This window comes from Macrotis lagotis, chromosome 6 (assembly GCF_037893015.1).
Source record: "Macrotis lagotis isolate mMagLag1 chromosome 6, bilby.v1.9.chrom.fasta, whole genome shotgun sequence".
NCBI classification, from domain to species: Eukaryota; Metazoa; Chordata; class Mammalia; order Peramelemorphia; family Peramelidae; genus Macrotis; species Macrotis lagotis.
In genome coordinates this window covers 186,721,006-186,726,947 of record NC_133663.1, presented here as the reverse complement: position 1 = coordinate 186,726,947, position 5,942 = coordinate 186,721,006, and the positions used below count along the sequence as shown (strand labels likewise).

Here is a 5,942-nt window from a genome sequence, read left to right as displayed (position 1 = left end):
AAATAAAATGTTAGAAAATCTAGACATGATAGACTTTTGGGGAAAATTGAACAGGGATAGAAAGGGATATACCTTTTTTGCTGCAGTACCTGGTACCTACACAAAAATTGACCATGTACTAGGACATAAAAACCTCATAATCAAATGCAGAAAGGCAGAAGGAGTGAATACTTTTTCAGACCATAATGCAATCACAATCATGTGCAATAATAGGCCATAGAGATTTAGACCTAAAACTAATTAGAAACTAAAGAACCTCATTTTACAGAATAAGTGGTCAAACAACAAATTATAGATAGAATTAATGATTTCATCCTAGATAATAATAGAAAGACAATACACCAAAACTTATAGAATACAGACAAAACAGTTATTAGGGGATGTATTATATTTCTAAATGCTTACATGAATAAAACAAAGAGGAAATCAATGAACTAAGCATGCAACTAAAAACCTTAGAGAAAGAACAAATTAAAACCCTGAATTACTATTTTTTTTTGTTTTTGCAAGGCAATGGGGTTAAGTGACTTGCCCAAGGTCACACAGCTAGTTAATTATTAAGTGTTTGAGGCCAGATTTGAACTCATGTACTTCTGATTTCAGGGCCAGTGCTCTATTCACTGTGCCATCTAACTGCCCTAAAACCCCCAATTAAATACCAAATTTGGAATTCTAAAAATTAAAGGAGAAATTAATGAAATCAAAAGCAAGAAAACTATTAAACTAATGATTAAAACCAAGATTTGGTTCTACAAAAAAACTAATAAAAATAGATAAACCTCTTGTTAATTTCATTTTTGAAAAGAAAGAAGAAAAACAAATTACTAATATCAAAAAATGAGAAAGGTGAACTCACCATAAATGAGGAGGAAATTAAAGTAATAATTAAAAACTATTTTACCCAACTGTATGCCAATAAATTTGATAATCTAAATGAAATGAATGAATATTTACAAAAATATGAGTTGCCCAAGTTAAATGAAGAGGAAAATAAATAATTAAATAACCCTATCTCAGAAAATGAAATTCAACAAACATCAATGAATAACCTAAGAAATAATCTCCAGGGCCAGATAGATTCACAAGTGAATTCTATCAAATATTTAAGGTACAATTGGTTCTAATTTTATAGAAACTCTTTGGAAAAATAGGTGAAGATTGAATTCTGCCTATATGGTGCTGAAATCTAAACCAGGAAAAGTCAAAACAGAAAGAAAATTATAGACCAATTTCCCTAATGAATATGGATGAAAAATCTTAAATAAAATCTTAACAAAGGTATTACAAGTTATCACTTGGATAATACACTATGACCATGTGATTATCTCAATAGATGCCAAAAAAGCCTTTGACAAAATACAGCACCTATTCCTACTAAAAACACTAGAAATCCTAGGAATAAATGGATTGTTTCTTAGGTTGATAAGCAGTATCTATCTTAAACCATCGACAAGCATTATATGTAATAGGGATAAACTAGAGGCATTCCCAGTAAGATCTGGGGTGAAACAAGGATGCCCATTTTCACCACTACTATTCAAGGTTTTATTAGAAATGATAATTTCAGCAGTAAGAGAAGAAAAAGAAATTGAAGGAATTAGAATTAGGAAGGAAGAAACAAAACTCTCACTCTTTGCAGATGACATGAAGCTGTACCTAGAGAACCCTAAAAATTCATCTAAAAACTACTAGAAACAATTAGCAACTTTATCAAAGTCACAGGTTACAAAATAAACCCACATGAATCCTCAGTATTTCTACATATTACTAACAAGTTTTAGCAGCAAGCACTAGAAAGAGAAATCCCATTTAAAATAACTTCAGGCAACAGAAAATACTTGGAAGTCTACCTGGCAAGACAGACTCAGGAAACTCTATGAAAACAACTGTAAAACACTTTTCATACAAATAAAATCAGATTTAAATAACTGAGCAAATGTCAACTACTCATGGAAAGGCCAAGCTAATATAATAAAAATGACAATTAGACCTAAATTAAACTGCTTATTTAGTGCCATACCAATCAAACTTCCAAAAAATTATTTTAATGAGATAGAAAAAAGTAACTAAATTCATATGGAGAAACAAAAAGTCAATAATATAAGGAATGTAATGAAAAAAAGTGCAAAAGAAGTCAGCTTAAGCTTACCAGATCTAAAATTCTATTATAAAGCTTCAGTCATCAAAACTGTCTGGTACTGACTAAGAAACAGAGTGGTGGATCAGTGGAATAGACTAGGTGCAAAAGAGACAGTGGGAAATGATTATTGTAATCTAGTGTTTGATAAACTCAAGGAGCACAGCTTCTAGGATAAGATCTCATTCTTCGATAAAAAAAATATTGGGGGGGGGAATTGGAAGATAGTATGGCAGAAATTTAGATTAGACCAATATCTCACACCCTATGCCAAGATAAGATCAAAATGGGTACAGGATTTAGACATAAAAGACAATATATAAACAAACCAAGAGAACAGGGATTGTTTACCTGTCAGCTCTATGAAAAGGGGAACAGTTTATGACAAAGGAACATCATAAAAGACAAACTGAATAATTTTGATTACATTAAATTAAAAAGCTTTTTTTAGGGTTTTTTTTTTGCAAGGCAAACAGGGTTAAGTGACTTGCCCAAGGCCACACAGCTAGGTAATTATTAAGTGTCTGAGACGGGATTTGAACCCAGGTACTCCTGACTCCAGGGCTGGTGCTTTATCCACTGCCACCGAGCTGCCCCTAAAAAGCTTTTTGCACAAACAAAACCACTGTAACCAAGATCAAAAGAAATGTAGTAAATTGGGAAACAATTTTTGCAACTAATCTTTCTGACAAAGAACTCATTTCTAAAATATATAGAGACTAAGTCAAATGTATAAAAAAAGGTAATTGACAAATGATCAGAGGATATGCAAATGCAATTTGCAGATGAGGAAATCAAAGCTATCCATAGTCATATGAAAAATTGTTCTAAATCATTACTTATTAGAGAAATGCAAATTAAAGCATCTCTGAGGTACCACCTCGCCCCACTCAGATTGGCCAATATGACCAAAAAGGACAATGATCAATGTTGGAAGGGATGTGGCAAATCTGGGGAACTAATGCATTTTTGGTGGAGCTGTGAACTCATCCAATGTTTCTGGAAAGCAATTTGGAATTACACCCAAAGGACAATAAAAATGTGCATACTCTTAGATCTAGTAAGACCACCACTGAATCTGTACCCTGAAGAGATCATGAAAAAAGGGTATGTGAATGAGATGAGTAGAACTTGTACACCCTAACACAAAAATGGGGGTGATGATCAACCTTAATGGATTTGTTCATTCTATCAGTGCGATAAACCGGGACAATTTTAGTATATCTATGACAGAGAATACCATCTGTATCAAGAGAAGGAACTATGGAGTTTAAACAAAGACCTAAGATTATTACCTTCATTTTTTAAATAAAGTTGTCTTATGTACTATATAATTTTGCAATCTCTTTTTTTTTAGGTTCTTGAGGATTTTATTTAAAAATGTCTTTCCAGGGTATAGAGACAATATAGATGCAGCCCTGAATTTCATTTACATACTCTAAAGAGGATTGAAATTTATAACGATGATCTTTGTTGAGACAAAATTTTGTGCCTTCAGAATCATCATTATCATAATACACTAACTATATTACAGGGGTTCAAGGTGTAACACCAACAATCTGGAAAATCAGAGTAAAACTTGACCCTTCACATCAAAGAAGTCTGATTTTTTTTATGGGGCATTTAGGGTACCTTATTGTAAAATTGGGTTCAGTACTTTTTGTGTCGTCTGTTGGCTTTTTCATGTTGTTTCCACTAAAGTCCCATTTAAATTTACAGCAAAACCTTGATGGGGAAAGTTGTGGTGTGGAAGGAGTAAGTCTTATGCCGGAAGGCATATGATAGCTGGGATGCTTGTTGGAAATAGTCCATAATGCTTGGAAGTTTTATTTACTCCACTTTGTCTTGGGTCATCCCCTGTGCATTTGGTAAACTTGATGGTCAAAGAAGACTGGAAGCTAGAGGTAAAGCTTGATGAGTTCATCACTGACAGCTGAGGGTGTCAGCACCCCAAGGTCTGTGAACAGTAATGTGATTAAGGAATGTGGGGTATAGTCAATCCAGGGGTGTTCTTCTTTGAGATCTTGTCCAGTGCCAACAGACTTTAGTGTAGCTGCTTTGTACTTAAACTTATCCCGCACATCTCGCTGATTCAAAGGAAAGAGTCGGACAAACTTTAAACTCTCCGCCACTATGTAGAAGCGCTTGTTCTGTGCCTTGGCACACACGGCTGCCTGGTTGGTACCAATCTTGTTAATAATGCTACCATTTTCAACAACTCCTTCTGCACCAACTATCACAAGATCCACTTTCTCCATGATGTAGCCAACAGCAGCATCTAAAATCACAGTGACGGGCACATTCAAACTGTTGAGAGCTTTTGCCATTTTCTTCCCAGATAAGTCAGGCTGGGACTCCGTGATATACACACTGAATCGTTTCTTGGCCGCAGCTGCTTTCTCCAGGACTCTGAGCACCACTCGTGAGTAGGCATGAGTTAATATCCTAGCTCCATCTTTGATGAAAGTATGGCACAGGTTTGCAATTTTACTTCTGGAAAGTGAGACCCTCCTAAGAAAGAGTTCTCCTCGCTCAATCATGATTTTTTTACACTTCAAGTAATCTGAGTACTCCAGGGAGGTGAGACTGATGAATCGGAGGAAGAGTTCTCCACCGGAGGAGACTGCCACTGAAGAATCTACACTGCACAGGATTTTAATGGCATTTTTGAGGTTTGCTCTCAAGCTCTGAATTGTCTCCCCTTTGTCTCTCTTTAAAAACTCAAGCAAGGTCCGGATGGCTGCCACGGCAGAAGCCACGTCGGGATCTTCTTTCATTTGGGAATTAAAGTACTGGATCAACTCCGTGTGGTTCATGGTGGTCACAGCACAGCAGCCAGAAGCCTCCACTGAGCTCTCCGGGGCTGCTCAACGCCCGGCCGGGCCCTGCGTCCCGGCAGCCCCCGCCCAATCTCTAATGTTTTATTTCTTCCTCAAGGATATGTTTTTTCTCTCAACACATTCAATTTTGATCAATGCATAGCATAGAAACAATGTAAAGATTATTAAATTGCCTTCTGTGGGGAAAGAGGAAAGGGAGGGTGGAAGAAAAATTATAAAATTCAAAAACTTACAAAAATGATAGGTAGAAAGTACTATTGAATATAATTGAAAAACAAATATTTATATAATTTTTTTTAAAAAAGAAAAAAATATAAAAAATAGGGACAGCTAGGTGTTACAATGAGTACAGTCCTAGGCCTGGAGTCAGGAAGCATCCTCTTCCTAAATTCAAATCCAACCTCAAATGTTTACTAGCTATGTGCTATGAGCAAATCACTTAACTCTCTTTACCTCAGTTTCCTCATCTAAAAAATGAGCTGAAGAAGAACATGGTAAACCAGTCCAGTATCTCTGCAAAGGAAACCTAAAATGGGACTACAAACAGTTGGACACTACTGAAATGACAGAAGAACAGGAAATAGAAAAATGACAGTTTGTTTGAACTACAAAAATCAATCAAATCAAAGGGTTTTAGGGTAGAATAATTAAATATATGTAAAGAGGACAGCATAGCATAATAGGTAGACTGCTGCTCTCAGAATCAGGAAGACCTGAATTTGAAATTTATCTCAGACACTCTATGACCCTGGCCAGTTCACTTAATTTTCTTGGCTTCAGTTTTTTCATCTAAAATGGGAATATTAATAAAAACTCCCTCCCAAATTTTTGAGGATCCAGTGAAATGTTTTATGTAAATCACTTCACAAACACAAAAGCTCTCTGTAAATGTTAGTTACTTATTATTAGCTCTTATTTCTAAACATGTAAGATAGGATCATAGGTGGAGAGCCAAAAAAAGACCT

At 35.4% G+C, this 5,942-nt stretch overlaps 1 pseudogene; it reads right to left on the bottom strand.

The window, feature by feature from the left end:
• Positions 1-4,035: 4,035 nt before the first annotated feature.
• LOC141491944 (translation initiation factor eIF2B subunit alpha pseudogene) lies at positions 4,036-4,953 on the bottom strand (annotated as a pseudogene).
• Between the last annotated feature and the right edge of the window lie 989 nt (positions 4,954-5,942).